Raw genomic sequence first — 19091 nt, 5'->3', positions numbered from 1 at the left:
CAGCTTTTAACTGCATAGGTATGTACAGATAATACTAGTAACACGGTAATGTTAGAACACAGTATGTACAGATAATACTAGTAACACACTAATGTCAGAATGTTGGAAACTTAAAACACAGTCCTGTTTTGCTAATAAAAACCAATATGCCAAGTTTGCTAGATATAATATTTTTCAACTTATTCATAAGCACAAGTACCAGCATGGCACAGTTTTTAGTAAAAATGAAGCAAGTCACTGAAAGAATTTTTTACAGTGAAAATATCAACCCTAAGTTATCTCCAAATAACCTTGAGATACTTTATATTTACTTCTATCTATTTAGAAAAGACAACACAGAATTCTGTTTGAAAAAGGAGTAGCTCAATTTACCCAAACTATTTTAACTGCAGGAGTAAAGTAAACCATAATCCAGAAAAGGTGAAATCTACTAAGTGCCTGTATATCTGAATTACGGTCTTACTGTTTATCTGACTGATAGTCTTACTGTTACCGATACCAAGGAAATTAAGCAATAGTGCAATATGCTTAGATCATAACAGCTATGAAAGAGTAGTGTTTGTAGGAAGAAGTTACGTAAGTCCTACTCATACAGGTTTAAAAAAGCATTCAGACAATATTTCCTCTAATGACTTTTGACAGTAGAGTTTAATGTAACTTTAATCCCATAACAACAAGCATTTTACTGATTGCATTCCAATTTTGTCAGAATATTTTAGCATGAACACGTAGTTATTCTAACAATGTTAAATTCCCAAAACACACACAAAGTGTAAGGCCAAAACACTTGTTCCAACTAGTAAAAATTCTAGGCTACCAATAGTTTTGTCTCACAAACAGAATTCAGTAGCTCTCATTAACTCCTGAATTTCATAGACAGGAATGACTACATCAAACGACACAAAGTGGGGCACTCTCTCCTCTGGTCCAGTTTTAACCATCGGTCAGCGACACGGACATGCTAGAAAAGCCACACACAGTTACAAAAGAGGAGTTTAGATAACCATAGTCTGTGTATCTAACACAGAAAATAAGGTGCTACTTCTAACAGCCATGACAAAATAAAGCCCCTTGCAGAGCTAAGTGGTTTAATTTCAGACACATTTAGAACTAAATATGTAGAACAAAGTTCTGCAGATATTCCTTATGGTCACCATATTCACTTAATGTTATTACTTGAACCACTGTAGAACTTCCATACACATGGAACATGGCTCTTCAACACAAAATGTGTACTAGTTTTGGGGGAACATGTGTGCTGGGTGTGTTTGCAGGGTTTTGTTTTGTTGTGGCATTGGTTTGTTTGGTTTGGTTTTGGCTTGGGTTTTTTTGTTGGTTTTGTACGTTTAATTATTTTTAAACAGATGAACATTTAGGTCACAGTTCATGCACAGGAGTATTATAAAAACCATCTTTAATCATGCTTTTAGAAAAGCATTTCGGTATTACTTTGAGATTTATTTTAACTGTTGGAGAAGATGTATGGAGATCGGTTTATTATACTACAGTAGCAGTACAGCAATTTTTACAGCATGCAATAAAGTTACCTGGAAAACGTACAGGAATTCCACAGGCACTTTAATGATTGATAGCTGTTTATAGAATCATGAATCATTTAGGTTGAAAAAGACCTTTAAGATCAAGTCCAGTCAAGTCTATATGTTTGGTATCTATTGACACGTACTTTTATGCAGTATCTCGAATTATTTTTCAGTTTTCAAGAGAAAGATTAACAGATCCATAAGGTATATAAGGAAAGCAGTTGCAGTTAAAGTTAAAAAGAAGAAAAACTCGGAGTTAAGAAAGTTGTCAAGAAAGCTGTCATTGTGTCTAACTTACACCATTGTGCTTGCAATCAAAAACAATAGCACTGTTGTTTTATATTAAGGAATCACCGCTCACTGGTAGCTGAACTGGAAACTATTTCTGTTTTCACTTAATTGAAAACGGTCTGGTCACTCATAAGTAGCATCTGCTCAGGCCACAACCTTGGGTTTAGAGAACCTTAAACAAAAGAAATGAAACCACTAAAATTACTGTTTAAGCACTGTGCTATAAAGCATTACTGCATGCAGGATAAACTCACTTAAACATTGCCCACATTAATAAGTTACACCATTTCCAAAACAATAGAAGCTGATTAATTACAATACTCTTTTGCCTCTGCTAGTGATCCTCCTATCAGTAGTATCTCTTACATGTATATTTCATACACAGATCACATTGATCATATAATGTATATGGTAAAATACATCAGTTTAGGGAAACATATAAAGCAAACAACATATAGTCCTATGTTTCATAGAAAAGTTCAAGCCTCACAAAATATATGGCTCAATTTTAAGTACACGGAGTTACCAAGACAACACAAGAAAGCAATGACAAACGCTTATTTTTCTCCATAATGTTCTAAGAGAAATCTTCCCACAAATTTGTATTATATATTCTTCAAAAAGACATTATAAGATACCTTGTAAATTTTATTTACATGCATACAGAGTACACACTACAGAACACAGCTCTAGAATACTGTGCATGGTGATATCAGCGTAGAGCCAAGCCTCAGAAATTGGTATCTTTTTTATTTCTCACTTATCTTACACTAAAAGAAAATTAAAGTTCTAAGTAAAATGCCCAGATAATACATTCTCCAATTATTAGTGAAACTAATTTCTTTATTTCCTTCTGTATTTGCAAAAGCAGTACTTTTCAGGATTGGGAGGGGGAATCTGCTCATGAAATTAACTGTCTTTATGTATCAATACTAAAAGTCTTTGCCACAATTATGTTACAAACCAGTTTTGTTACAGAACAGAATTTTCTATATCATGGCTGGCATTAAGGCTATAGCCATCTCCTTAAACCCCTAACAAATTATATTCAGAGGAAATGCTAGCACGCATTAATAAAACTCTTTGCAAAAAGGAACACAGATTAAAAAAAAAACACTGTTTTTCCCAAATTGTTATTTCCTGCCTTACTATTTTTCAGCTCACAAACATAACAAGATACTATTAGTCTCCCAACTGTTATTTTCAGTAATTTTGTTTTAAAATTAAAGTTCTGTGTGACTGGGCTGGAAACCAGAAACATGCTTAGAAATATTGACTACTTAGGACAGTAGGCAAGTGGCTACAACAACTAATTCCAGCATTAGGTACAAAAGCAAAACCAGGTTACAGACAGCATATAACTGACAGGTTTCAATACTACTGGCCGTTAAACAGAATCTTGGCACTGTTAATCAAGAAGCTGCTTTGTCTCTCATGAAATTCCCCCCTCCACTTGTCACTGTATTGTGCAGAAAACAAGACATGCTGCTTTGCATAAAACAATTACTGTGTAAGTATATAATCTCAAATACATATCTTGGGGTTTTGTTTTTACGGATAATGCATAGTAGAGAACAATTTTGATGCACTTCAGCCTTCACTATATACGTATTCATACTGATTTTAAGCAGATTCAGAAATGAACCTAAACATACACTCTTTAAAAACCTAATTATTCATCAAATGCCTACAAGATAATTTAAACGAGAGAAACAGCATGCTCTCCTGAAAAGATTTTTAAATTCTATCTCTCAGTAAGAAAATGATTTCAATCTGATCCCCCATTACCTTAATATTTCTCTAAAAATTTAAATTATGTATCTAAAACAGTCCAAGTGACCCATTCCAGTGTAGCAAATTTTGAAGACATTCTTTCCAATTACCTTATTTGTGCCCTAAATTGGAACACATGCTCAAATATAATTTAACTATGGGAAGGGTATTTTCGGCTTACTCTTCCTGAGTAGCAAGTCTGGAGCAGGTAATCCTTTATGCTCTTTTTTATGTATCAAAATTTTACTTACGTCTTTTTCAACCACTGAGGAAATTATATCAATTGTGATGTGTTACGTGTGGTATACTCAGAGAAAAACAGAATACTCCTTGGATATTTGACGATCAATTTATTATCTAATTACTGAGGTATCACAGGCATGCTGTTAACTCTTGAAGAGTTTAGAAGAGTTACAATCACTAGATGGATCAAGCCCCCTCCTCTTTTCCCATTTTACTTCTTTTCTTATTTACTTTCACCTTTGAAAAAAGGGTCCATTTAAAAAGTGAACTTACTTACCAGGTGGGTCTCCCAGACATACACAGCTCTAGCTGTAAAGCCACACAGAAGCCTGTTAAGCGGCCTGCTGCCAAGGACCGGCTTTAGATCTATTTATAGCATAAACATGGTGAAGGCCAGATAAGTCTTATTAGCCTATTTAACAGTTATTTGAAGATTTGTTTATTTAAGATGCAATAACTTAAAAATAACTGCATAAGCCTCAGTTCCTTCAAAACATTTTAAAGCTTAAGTAACACCCTATTAAGTTTGTTACCAACACTACTCTTGAAAGCCCTTCACACCTTTAGTAACTACAGAGTATGTTAAATTAAAGGATGTCATGAATTCAATCAATCACAGCAAACAAGCCATTCATTACATCACCTTCAAGTAAAAGCCTGTATATGCATACTAAATCAGCAAGACAAATTCAAGAACTAATACCTTTTTGTAACTGGATTTAAATAAGCTAATTTTGGTCTTTGTCACTGGGTCTCAGTGCCAGGAGAGAGGTTTAAAAATCACAGACCCACATGGCTAAAATGGAGAAGAGTAAACATTACTGCTGCACAGATGTCATTGCAGGCAGAGAGATACAACTCAGAAAATGAAGAGAAGAATGTGATGGAAAGGGTTTTGAAAAAGAAAACAAAACAAAAAGAATCTGAACTCTGTGTATGCAATGGGGTAAAAAAGAAGATACTTGAAGACCATGCCAAAAAAAAAAAAAAAAAAATCAAAGAAAGCTCTGTTAGAATCACTCATGGCCACATTAGTGTAAAGCAAAGTCTTAAGGAACAACTTCCTCTCAGGAAACACAAATTCTTGATTTACAATTAAGAAAGGGGGAAAAAAAAAAAGAAAACAAGCAGAACTGACAATTATTTTTGAACTGCAAGCAGCTGGGCACATTTTGTTACAGGAAACAAAACAATGAATGATGAACTGAGGTTTACTATGTCTTACTTTCAATGTGAAAAGTATCTTAGTGTAACATCCCACTGGTTTAACATTTCTGTTTAAATTCCACTATCATTTGAAGGGGAGGGAAGGGGAAAATCAACTTCATAATTAAACAAAATTAAATAATGGTTTTAAGTTAAGCTAATTTTTTTCCACTCGTGTGCAAAAGGATATTCACTTCTCGTTTAGTAAAGGTGGCCCAATCACCTAGTCAAATGTCTACATTAATTTAGTGGAGACTGAAGTGGACAAAAGAACTACCTTCTACCCAGGTGTTTCACCTACTATTATCTCGCTTCTCTATAGAAGTCCACATAGAAAAATCTATGAGGAACATGCATGTTCATTCACGTTTCTGTGACTGACGCAGTGAAAGACTACCTTCAACAAATATTCCACTTCTTGCTTTTGTTTACAATGCTAAATGAGAGGAGGCTGTGAAGCCACTAAAACTTTAACAATAATTAGGTTTACCAGCACATAACTCCAGGAAAGCCTCGTCCGTGATCATAGCTTCTATTATAACAAACATAACTGGAATGTGGTGTTCAGAAGGGAGAAAATATTAGGATCCTTCTTAGCTGTAGCGCTATTGTCTTACGCCCTTTTAAAGAATGATTTATTTCAGTTCTGTTGCTAGCTTTACAGAGCTAAACACAATAGCACCACACTGTGGGAGAAAGCATCGTCATACATACATAGTCAATGAGACAGCAATTAGGAATTGAGGCATCGTCAGAAATGGTTCCAAATGTTTTGGAAGCTGTGTGTGTCCCCCAGGTTTAGATAGATGAGGTCTGGAATGTTGTCTGATAACTTTCAGTACTAAATGGAAGATACAACTTCAGATGACAAACTTAAAGGTATATTACACCCAGATATTCAACATATTTCTGATCACAGCAAACCTGAGCATATAGAACTGTGCATCCCATTCCCACTATTTTTATAAACTGGAGGATATTGAGTGTAGTATCAGAGGCCATTCCACTCCCAGAAACATCAAAAGCAGACGCCACATGCAAACCTGAGTTGGATCCAATTAAAAACTCAAGTCTTCAGCCTACTGCTGAGGAAGCTTGCCACAGGGCTTACAAAAACATGAGATGTACTATCTATTTCTCTAAATCATGTACACAGAATCAGAGAATGGTTGAGGTTGGAAAGAACCTCTGGAGGTCATCTGGTCCACCCCTCCCTGCTCAAGCAGGGCCACCTACAGCCAACTGCCGAGGATCACCAGCTTTTAAATATCTCCAAGGATGGAGACTTCACAACCTCTCTGAGTAACCTGTGCCAGTGCTCAGTTATCCTCACAATAAAAAAAAAAACCCAAAAACCAACACAACTGTTTCTTGATGTTCAGACAGAAGCCCTCTGTGTTTTAGTTTGTGCCCACTGCCTCTCACTTCCCCCAGTTACCTGACAACACTCCTCCTGAGGCAGACCAGGATACCATTAGCCCTTCTTTGCTGCAAGCGCACGCTACTGTCTTGTGTTTAACTTGGGTATCCACCAGGACCCTCACAGGGCCTTTTTGAAAAGAATCCTTCCAGCTTGTCAGCCCCCAGCATGTACTGGTGCATGGGGTTGTTCCTCCCCACTTGCAGGATACTGTACACTTCCCCTTGTTGAGCTGCATGAGGTTCCTGCTGTCAGACTGTTGCTCCAGCCTGTCGGGGACTCTCTGGATGGCAGCACAACCCTCTGGTTTACCAGCCACTCCTCCCAGGTTGGTGTCATTGGCAAATCGGCTGAGTGTACAACTCTGTCCCACTGCCCAGATCATTAGTGAAGATGTTGAAGAGGATCGGACCCAGTATTGACCCCTGGGGTACAACTGTAGTTTCTGGCCTCTACCTAGACTTCATGCCACCGATAAGGATCCTCTAGGCTCATCCATTCACTTAGTTTTCAGTCCACCTCATTGTTTACTCAACCAGCCACACTCCTTCAGCTTCACTATGAGGATCTTATGTGAGACAGCGTCAAAGGCCTTCCTGAACTCTAGATAGACAATATCCCTTGCTGTTCCATCATCTAACATGATTTTTTTCATAGAAAAAAAAAAAAAGATGGAGATGTACCAACTGCAAGTAGGGACAAAAGGTCCTTGAAAAAAACTGACAAATATAGCATTCGATTAAATTCCAAACACTCAGCCTATAAGGACTAGCTGAGGAAAATGAGCTTGTATAGCCTAGAGAAGAGAATGCTTAACAGGGTACTTAGCAGTCTTTCAACACCTAAGAGGTCATCAAGAAGATAGAGCCAGAAGATAGGTATACAATGGAAGAATGTGCCACAACAGTCATAAAGAGAAACAGTGAAGATTCCGTCTAGATATAAGGAAAAAAAATTTCCCTAGGAAAATAATTAAGCACTTGAACAGGCTGCCCAGGGAAATTATGGCTCTCCATCCTTTTCTAGACCCAACTGGACAAAGCCTTGAGCAATCCACTTCGAGCAGATTCAACTGATGATCTCTCAAGGACCCTTTAATCTGAAAGATTCTATGAAATCAATTTTACTTTATGTTTGCAGTGGCCTAACAGCACACATGTAGTGAGCATACACAGCATAACTCATTCATTCCCAAAACCTCATTCACTTATCTGAGTCTTCAGGGTTTTTTGTTTATTTTGCCAAAGGAACAATGCAACACAGATCTTATTTATCCATCCTGCTGCCTCTGGACTGATGGGTTACCATATGGGAAAGGAAACTGCCACAGCAACAAAGGGATATTCTTCATTTTCTCACTCATAAATCTTCAGACATTTGAACAGGCTAGCAGCAAGAGAGTTTGTAGTGCATTCATACTATATAATACATGAAGCATCTCCAGTCTCATTAGTCTGAAGCAGAGAGTTGACAAACACCTGCTTCTTTCCAGCAGCATAAAAGACAGAAAAAAAACCCGTGGAGAGGAGGGACAGAGCACCATTTCCTATTGTTGACTGAATATAAACAACTGTCTGATTGACACAAAAACTCATCCTCTGACTACGTCCATACACTGGAATCTTCTTCTTCAGTGACAGATAAGACCATCACACAATTCTAGAGAAACATGGAAAGCTGAGCAGCATCACAGTATCCTGCATGTTTTTAAGAAGGAAACGTAAAAATTACAATGCCTGATTTCTGCTAAGCCAGTATACAAAAATACTGTATGAGCAATGGTTAAAATTTTTATTATATCTATATAGAAGGTTCTTTTACAGAAAAGCAACACTGAAGTACAAGGTAATTTCCAGCTCATATTTGTAAAATGGGTATTTCTATATGGCAACATCCTTCCAAGAACATTTAATCAAGTGCTCTTTCTTTGTAATGTGCCATCAACAACAGCAGCATTGCAAGCCGAATTCTATCTTTAGGTAGCCTTGCACAATCCTACTCTTACTCAAGGAGACTGCAAGGATATGATATAGGAAATCATTGCCAGTTAACAACCATATGTTGACTTCTATGCAACTCATTCAAGTCTAGACGGTAGATTTAAAAAGCTGCTCTGGTTATAGTATTCACACTGCACACCACAGGAAAGGTGGAAAGAGTCACACTTGTTAATTTTAAGAGTCACACTTACTAATTAGTCTTGGCTAATTTTAAGTTTGCAATACTAATAGGATTCTTTTTTTTTTTCCCTAAACCTATGGTTTACATGCATCATGTGGAAATATTAACTGAGAACAAAATACAAAGAATATCAAGAAGTGAACAAACTTAATTCTTTCAGAAGAAAGACAACAGAAGTACCAGTATGTAGCTAAAAGAAATCCGCAAGAATCAGAATCATAATGTTAGCATGGAATACATTGAGCATCAGCTTTAGAAGACTAAAAAAAACCACAAAACACACCAAAACAAAACACCAAAAGACCAAACCAACCAAACAAAAAACAAAGTGTCTGCTGTGACCTCAAGATTTAAAAAAAAGTCTTTACTATCAGAAGTAAAAAGTCTTCTATTTTTTGCACTGTCTGAAAATAACAGGACTGTCAACTGGGAGCGAGGCACCAAATTTTGTCCAGAAAATGTCTTTAAGCTAGGTTGTATCAACAGATAAATATATTAATAATATTTAATATATTAAAAATCTGCATAACCTTAGCATAATGTTATGGAGTTTGTATTAAAAAACCCATAACCAACTGTTGTTTCCTCTGCCAGAGGTTAAGCAGGCTTTCATCCCTCACCTTGGCTGTTAGTGCAACTGTTTGTGCTAACAGTTGTGCTTTAGTTTGAATGAGCTAGGTTAGCAAGACACAATATTTTAAACATTTAAATTAAGCCAGTTCATTTAAAATGAAAGGAGCTATGCCATAAGCACTGGGGACAAAGAGGAAGGAAGAGCAAGAATGAGGATTCAGAATAAGTAATTTAATCTGTTAAAAAACAGAATTAAGAAACAGGGAAAAGACAACTTGAGATGGCTGACAAAAGCCAACTGTTACCACCCACGATTATACCCTATGATTGACCTCAGTACAGTTTCTGAAGTCAACATTTTTGTTCATAGCTTACTTTAACATACTAATAATCTCTACTCTGTTTCCTTATGTGGCTAAACAGCACAGAAATAAAGAAATAATTCAATGTAATTAAAAAACATTCTAGTTAAAAGCCACTGAATATTGGAGGAATAATTGACGGCAATAACCTTGTCAAATATTCCATCTCTACTCACAAATCAATCTTTACACCCTTCTGTCTACTCCACTTTGCTAAAATGGTGTCTCTCACGTCCAGTTATCACCTCACTAATCCTAGTCTTGTCTTTCCTGAGTCTCATCTCGCTTCCATTTCTTTTCCCCCAGACCTTCTCAGGCACCAGCTGCTTCTTTTCCACAACCTTTAGCTCAGCCAGGATGTTTTCCCTCTCACCTTTATAAACATTCTGTTATTAACCTGAAAATTAATTTCTACTTGCTGCACCTTTTCCTTACCTTAAACCATTTTCATAGAATCATTGAATTATAGAATGGGTAGAGTTGGAAGGGACGTTAAATATCATCTAGTTTCAATGCCCCTGCCATGGGCAGGGACACCTCCCACTAGACCAGGCTGCTCAAAGCCCCATCCCATTTCCTCTGTCCTTGCAGGCTGGTAATCACAAATCCTCCTCCTCTGGTTGGTTATCCAATTTCATTTTTCAAACACAGTTCCTTATTCCTTCTTTCCTTCCCATCAGCCTACCCTACTCGTCCTTTTCCCTCCCTCTTCCTCCCACATTCACCCCTGGTAGGAGTCTTTCCCCCAGCAGCTTCCAATTCCAACTTCTGTTCCCCCCTTTGTCATCCTGCAGCAACTGCAAGCACGCTCCTGATTGGAACTGGGCTGAAACGTGGTCCACTTAAAAACCAAGCTTCCAAAATCCATTTGGCCTGGACTTCAATGATTCCTGCTCCCTCCCCTTCAGGAACAACAAAAAAAAGGCATAACCCCAAGAAGTTATGCGTTTACTTTAAACTAGGATTTAGTTTTTAAACAAAACATATACATTTTCACAGCCTGTTATAGGAGTTCTAAAATTTGAAGTCCTTCGCTTATCGAACAAACATGAATAACTAATCAGTCTTATACTGAAAAGTTGCTATGAGAACTTTTAGAATTCTTATTTTTCTGATGTATTAACCTTATTTGTACCATTGGTTGCTTTTTCATACTTTTCCCATAAAATGTTCCAATACTGTAATTTTTATGCAAAAGTGAGGAGTTCTTTTACATTTTAAATTACCTTGTACTCTCTAGAACATATTTGCTTGTTCTTTTCTATGTTGAAACTAGAATGTAACTATAAACAATTTCAGAGTTCTAAGAACTTTAATAGTTTGTCACTTAAATATAGACATTTATTCTATATCTTCCTGTTCCTAAGATTTCTCCTGAAGTTGTTAAAGCTGTCTTTAAGACAATTAATGAAATTCTTCAATTTTTACCCTTACTACTTTCATTATGATATACCTTATGTCTATGTCTTTTTATATGAGCTAGAAATAGTGTTTTATATTATTGCATATAAGACAGTTCACCTGAAAAAATGATTAAATCATTCTGACTCTCCAAAGGAAAAAAAAAGAAAGCAACAAAACCAATAATCAAAAAACAACATTCATGAGATAAAATGTAAATAAACAGCCAGAAGGAGCAGATCATACTTTTACAGATATACAGAAATCCTAGGTGGCTCTAAGACTTCTCCTGCCCCAAAGACTTAAGTACTCTTCATTACAGCAACACTGAACAAGCTGCATAAACAGCATTAGAAATTCCAACCTGTACAGTGCAGTTCCCTTCACTGGCAAGAATATCATCTAAATCCCTCACACAAACTCAGGTCTCCAACAGTCAGAGCTGGTGCACTGGATAAAAGTTGCTTCCCATTCTCCCTCCCCGTACCCCCTGCCCCCGTTCTGATCAAAACTAACCATGCTTGATGAGCTCTGCACTGAGTTCAAGATATTCTAAAATGGTCAGACGTGACCTGAGAAAGCTTATGTAAAAACATTCAAGGGTTGAGAAGTTTTGCACTGTTGCCTTCACTGCTGCAACACAACAGAGCTCAAACCAATCCTAAGCAACTACCTGGACAGACAAGTAGATCTGACCATGAGTTTGTAGACTTTGCTGAAGCACATTGCTAATTTATTGCTCCAAAATGTAAGTATCACTTATTTTCAACACCATGTGAAATTAAGGTACATATGAAGTTTTAAATAAATAAGTAAATAACAACAACAAAATAATAACAACAAAAAGTGAACCACAGCCTACAACTGAGGCTCTGCTAGGCTTCTGAAAGCAGAATTCAGGCAAAATCCTCGGTCTGGATGTAGTCATCAATACCATTTAAGATATAGATGTATATTTTTCCTGGACAGGTCTATTTCAAGCAGTGACTCGAATTGACCAATGATTTCAGAAAGTACATTATACAACTAAAGTCCATTCTGTGGGAAAAAATTAAATGACACTTTAGAAATATTAAGCAGTATTATTTTTTGTAGAAACCGCACATTTACTGTTGTAAGATCAAAAAGCCTAATGATTAACTCAATGTTGTTAAAAGACAGATAATAATCCCTTCAGTTTGTGACAATATAAAAGTTCAAACTTTTAATCTGCTTTTATACCTTATAACCCATAAGAGATGTGAATACGTTTCAAGAACATCTGCACTGGGGATATCTGGAAAAACACAATTGTTTCAGTCATCCCAAAGCAGCAATGGCAAAATATTAATTAAAATAAAACACAGCAGCTCAATATGAGTGATAAGTAGAAAAAAGGCAAACATTACATCCTTTGACTGGACATAACAGCATGAAACTATTTCAGCAGGTAGTTTTCTCTCTCCAGTTACGTTTTGAATAAAAAAGGGTTCACACATACCACAGTAAGTGCATCTACCTGCCTCAAGCTTGGGTGCAGAAAAAGCTCAGTTTACAATGAGTAACTGGCAAAAGAGAACTGAAGCGTGCATCCTGACTGGTGGTGAAAGCCTTCAGTAGACATGGTAGCAGATGATAAATCTGACACAGTTTTTTGCAGAGATGCAACTTCAGTACAGTTGCAACAAGTAGAAAAAAGTTCCAAGGCTGTACTGCATGAACCTCCACAGCTGGAATAAGGTTGAATGCTGACAGGAAGGATTTACTGCCAAGTGGTTTGTACAAAACTCACATTTTTCCCCAACATGCTAAAAATTATGCTATGCATATGCTTTAAAAATAAACAAATGAACAATCCCTTTCCCCCCCCCAACAGATAGTTATCAGCTTGTTATAAAACTGTCTTGGGTAAACTTAGTCCGTATTTCAGAAGTTTATGTACTAATTAAAATAATTACTTGCAGCAGCTAAGTACAGTTTTCTTTAATCAGTTTGTCCAAGCATTCATTTCAAATCTATCCTACCTTGCAAAAAACAAGCTTCATTTACTTCTACCTGAAGACCCAGTGATGTATTGGTAGGAACTAGGCAGAATGGTGGCCACTGCTATTACCTGCATTTTCTCTCCACATTCAGTTGAGAAGTAGCCGAACAGGTCTGGAACTGCCACCTTAACTAGCCCCTACTAATGGAGATCCCATTCCTGATTCTCAATGCAAACATGCTACAAATTGAATAAAAGTCCCCTTTCCTCATTTTTAGGCTAAAGTGCAACTGAAAGAACTAAAGCAACCCTCTGCATGCCTCGAGATTCAAATCTTGCTTCTTTTCTCCTCTCTGGCTGCAGACCTGGAGCGCAGAATAAACAAGCTCTCCTCCATACCTGCTGTATTTTCCCTCTGAATACAAAGAAGCTGATCCCCCCATTTGTTATGGAAATCTTAGTCAACACCAACTGCTATAGCCAAAACCAGATCCTACTATGGCCAAAACTAGAATATATAATCCATGCTCTAAGATACCTAGATATCATTTTACATAGTTCACGGACGTCACAATTCAACGGTATGTCTAGGGTAGCAGCATTGTGTTTTAATGGTTGAGGCAAACTTTCAAAATTTATTATCTATTTCCAATTGATTGCTCATTTCCTATCTTAAGGAGAAAGGACTCCCTTCATAAGGCTAGAAAACTCCATCTTTACAGTCTTGTCCTTTGTGCAAGAATCTGCCCCAAAGAAAGCTTTAAAACCATTACTTTATTATTGAGATCCCAGTCTGAATGTGGCTTCAAATACAAGCTGGATGAAAATTCTGCCAAACTAAAAGAAGTTTTCTATAAAATATTTATCTTTCTATTCAAAACTGCTAATGATCAATCTCCTGGTCCTTTTAGCTTCTCCTCCTCTTCCTGGGCTTTTTTGGAACATTCAAGGAAGGTGCTGGCCTGATTCTCAACAATATAATTTCTACACATGGGATACTCAAGGGATAAATACATCTTTTTACTATATGACACTCCTCCGTGACAAAGTAGATTCCAAGTATCACACATTCCAAGCATCACAAACGTAGGATCACTGAAAGGGAGACAAAATTAAAAGCACCTTCCCTCACTAACATTTTCTAGCATGTGACAAGCACACATAATCCACTGAGAAGCAGAAAACACTTGCCTGAGAGGTTAAAAAAACCCCTATATCATCTGTGCTTTCCTTATAAAAACAAAGACATGTAATCTTCTTTCTGATAAACTGGTTTCCTAGCTTAGCTGTTTTCATGAAGACACATGGCTATTCACACAGCAATTTGCTTTTTGGTGCTTCCTGATTCCTATCCAGGTAAAGACGAAGGTTTTAAGCTCTGTAGTTGAAAAACTGGCCAAAATCCCTGAAAAGAATGACTCAGTGGGAAGCTTATGAAAGGGGTGGGGGGAGAAACAGAGATTCTTTTTAATCCTGAATTTATTTTTTTTTTTCAGTCTGATTTAGGCCCCAAAACAGTAAGAACATGAACAAAAATGACGAGGAGGGGGGGAAACACATCTGAAGGAAGACTGCTTGACAGATTTTTTTAGAACTTCATTATATACATTTTACTATGAAATGTAAAATCTTTTTTGGTTTTTTTGACAAAAATCACTTTGAAAGTGAACAGTTGCACAGAAACTCTTTTCTAGACAAGATGAAGATGAATTTGATCTGCAATATTAACATTGTGAACATTTTCCACTACTCGCCGTCAACTTCTTTAAGGAAATAATTCCCATTTTACAGAATTACCTACGTAAATCTGTAAGATTATCATACGCTACATAAATATTACAAACTGTTTATGTAGACCAACATGGACTATAATTTAAATAAACTGTTTTTATGACAACTGTCTGACTACAGTTAAAATATTCTACTACTAGACAGATTTTTTTTCTGTCTAGTAAGTCTGTCTATAAGAACGTAAATTGAGAAATTGAAAGAATATATCATGATGAAATCATGATAATGAAAAAGATGAAAGAGCATATGCTAATTAAAATTGATTAGCAAGTCACCTCCAACATAATACTGAGAAGATGAACATGATTTTTTCAGTTCACTCTGGATGGCACCAAACATTCACAAATACACTGACAGTTGTGGATACTGGATCATTTTGAACCGTAACAGCATATTTATATTGTTGATTACTAGCTTGCTAATACTGAGCAATAGCCCTTCCCAACCCACTTGTTAGAAAAGAGGAGGTAACACATTAAACATGCTTTACTGAGAAACAGAACTAAGGAGGATATTTCAGAAAACATCTGAAACACCTGGAAAAAAAAAAATCCATCAAAAAATAAAGGATACTTTAACATTAGATCAATACTGTCCACTTTCTCATTCCTACTGTATGCATTAAGTATGCCAGGATCAAAAATTTGCTCCTGAGCAAGATACTGACCATAACAACTCGGCTCATGTCCATTACAGCAGAAAAGAATACCGGGGTTTTGCATGTTTCACAGGGTCTTAACTCCAAACAAGAAAAACACTTAATTAGTACTTGGTCAAATGTAAATTTGGACTTAGCACACTGCTGTGGGTTTGAGCCATCCCAAAGAATGCTGATCAAAAGATCTTTGCATGACATTAAATAAGAGCATACCTTCTGAGGGTTTATAAACAATAAATTACCAAACAGCATTTAAGCTGATAGGCTGGAAGAGCATATTTATGTTTACCAGAAGTGAAGGAGAATGGGGGAAAGAAAATGAAGATTTTTGCCACCAGCCCACTTACATGTGGACAAATTTAAAAAAAAAAGAAAAACCAACAACAAAAATACAAACAAAAAGAAAACAAAAAGCACTCCAACCAGACAAAAAAAAATACAGTGTTGATATAATATCTCAATTACTAACAAGGCAGGATCACACTCCTTCAAACAAGCTTATTGCCATTAATGTTTTCCACAGAACACGTACAGTCCTGCAGAAGACATATTACAGTTTCAGACTTGGGAGATACAACTTTCTCCTTTCCCTTGGAGGCTTATATTTCTGGAAGTAACAGGACCTTGAACGTTTGCAGTAGGCATGCAAGTTTCCATTTCCTGAGATTTCAAGAGTTATCCTGTAAAACAGCAGCAGCTTAACAAAACTAGCAGGAAGAAAAAAAGAAGCAATTTTAATCATTCTTTGAGGACCACCCCTCAGCCCCCCAAAGCTACAGAAATTAGACAAAGTAGAAAAATGTGAAAAATACAAAAAACATTTACTGCTAGTAACAGTATAAAAGAAAGACTGGAGTAGGTTTATACTTATTAGGTATAAAACATAATCGTGTGCTGAAAAACCCTTCTTCTCCCCCAAACTGATTAGGCAGGGAAGCATGGTTGCTCAAAGAACGCGGCAAAGATCTTACTCCTCCCTGGTGAGAAAAGATTAGGTAAACTCCCTTCTTCCACACATGCTCACAGGGACACAATTAGAGTGCAGAAGATTACATCTCTTCCTCGAATTCTAGACAGAAGCAATGAAGCCACATAACTTTATTTTTCCCATGCTGAAGAGGCAAAGTCAACCTGAGAAAAGAAAAGCTCTTTCCCCTACAGCTTTTACAAATACTACAGGGGAAGGAAAAAAAAAACTAACCAAAAAACAGCGCATCACATATTAAGTACCTGAACTGTCATCAGTAATTTCAGCAGACAGTAACAGAACAGATTACTGTGTACCACTCCCTCTAAGGAAAACCATCCAGGTCGCAACACTACAGTCTGCAGCTGGCTGCAGATTCTAAGATAAAACCATAATGACACTTTTTCAAAGGTTTTTGTAACTATGAGGACTAGAGAAACTTTGTGTTAGTTTCTATTTCAGAAACTGAAATTGTGGTTCGATTCTGCAGCAAGCCAGTTTCCACGGGAGCAAAATTCTGGTTGACAGACATCCTGCAGTCTGCTGTGAGGCCAGTGAGTCTGAAGAAAGCTAAACAAGGTCTCAGTGTAGGTCAGCACATACACAGTGAAACAATGTATAAAAGTATGAATATGAAAAAGAAATGTAAGGCAAAGTGGGGAAAAAGCCAGAAAGAAGCTTTGGCAGAGCTACCAAGGAGTTTTCTATTATAAAAAAAATGCTGAAAGAATGAAAACTGGCAGAGAAACCCTTAAAAAAACATTAAGGTATACTGACACTCAAATTATAAGTAAAATGTTGGTAGTGAAGAGACTAGCAAAAAATAAAACTGTTCTATATTCATTACCAACCAACAGAGAAGGCAGAGTCAGATCCAATATAATCTTTTCTTCAAAATATCCTGAAAGCACTCAAAGGTGTAGGAAGGAGGAAGATGAACAAAACAAAAGATACAAATATGCATAGAAGTAGTATAAGATAGTATATTCATCTCTAAAACCAAACTATAATCTTTCTGAAATATGTCTTAAAATTACAGAAAATAAACTAAGATTAGAAACTTAAATTATTGTATCATAGTAAGAACAGTAACAGGAGTGTGACTTGCAAGTTTTTAACAGTCAAAATGAGAGCAAAAAGTGCTACAAGTTTGCCTATTAACTACAGCTGTATCTGAAGATGAGGCAAGAAAGAATACAAGATACTTCTCTTTAGAGAAATTTTCAGATGTTTTCTAAAGGAAATAAACAGAGGACATAGCTATCTTCTTCACGGATAGAGCCTTTACAAAACAAATTCTTCGAACAGCAGTCAGTCATGGAATCCAGCCCAAATTTGTCTCTTTAAGAGTATGGATGAAAATGCAGGACCAAATAGCAGCTCAAGATAAATTTCAACAAGAAACTAGAGATGGCAGCAAAGTCTCAAACTATCAGTTGAGAGTAAGAGAAAAAGTTAAGTGAAGAGGAAAGTTCTGAATAATTCTTACAGCTTTTTTCAAACAGTAAATATTTCAAGTTTTTTTTTCTTTTTATTTTTCCTTTTTCAAACAGTGACAAAAGAATTGGAAACCCATTAGAAAGAACAAGTATACACCACAGTAAGGCTCTGTTTTTAAATGCAATGACTTCACAGATCAATTTTTAGCACATATCAGAAGAAGCATTTTAAAATTGCTTTCAACAAAATATACATTTAAATCTACCATTTATCAATATTCTCAGAAGTCATCACTGATTTCTGAACGTTTCAGCTATGTATCTGAAAGCACATTTCAGGAAGTTATTATTCTCATGCTTTTCCTCAGCTTTGCAACTGTAACAAATACAGAAAAGTTGCGCACAGGCTCAGTTTCAGGAAGAGAATTTCCAACTCTTAGTTTTCTGCAACACTTTTAACTTTTTAAAAAAATACATCAGCAATATAGGAAACTAAGCTCTATTCTGAAAAAGAAAAAAAAAAAAAACTAACAAATATTCAGTGAAAGAATTACAGGGACGCTAAATTGCATCCCTGAGAATACTTCAAAATTCTACATTTCTGAGTTTGCTGTTTAAAACAGAATGTTCCTTGCACATTGAAAAGCACTGTCTCAACGGCAAGGCGTAGCTCACTATCTCACACCTAAGGAGAATACCCAAACCAAACCTGGCTACTAAATGGGACATGTTCTTAGACGCAACCTGCTGGTCCATGCCCATGCTACTCACTCATCAGTGCTCGGAACACTCACTCTGAAACTGGGAGGCACATATTCAAGTCCTTCCCTAACAAACAGCGCCTGAAAACGCACTCACCAGGCTAGAAGATATGGGAAACAAAGGCATTTTCAACACTCCCAGCTGATGTTTTATGGAATCATTTAATATTCGTCAGATCACTAAAAAAGGAAAAGAAGCATCCATGATGATTGTACTCAAAAAGCAAAAAAGAAGAAATCAGACTGCCAGTCCCTGTTCCGAAAGAACTGTAAGCATTTCATACACACAACACAAGCAAACCGACTCTTCAGCCGGCAATCTATTTGAAAACATCCCTAACCAGCAGAGCAAACAGACAATTCTGACTTTTGAAAACAACTAAGAAAGTAAGAATCTGAGAAAGAAGATGTATCTGCAAGAGCTGAGAAAGTATCCTGTCTCAATGGCAGCTACAAAGTATTGAATACTTTCCAATTGGAAGTGTCTGCAGCTGATAAAAAAAATTGACACACTTGAGATC

At 36.5% G+C, this 19091-nt stretch overlaps 1 protein-coding gene across 11 annotated transcripts in view; it reads right to left on the bottom strand.

The window, feature by feature from the left end:
• Positions 1 to 19091, bottom strand: part of CASK (calcium/calmodulin dependent serine protein kinase) — a 223053-nt gene that overhangs the window by 193494 nt on the left and 10468 nt on the right. The gene's annotated exons all lie outside the window — the stretch shown is intronic.

This window comes from Larus michahellis, chromosome 1 (genome assembly GCF_964199755.1).
Source record: "Larus michahellis chromosome 1, bLarMic1.1, whole genome shotgun sequence".
Taxonomy (NCBI): Eukaryota; Metazoa; Chordata; class Aves; order Charadriiformes; family Laridae; genus Larus; species Larus michahellis.
Note: the sequence above shows the minus strand (reverse complement) of the source record. Positions and strands in the feature narration are given on the sequence as shown.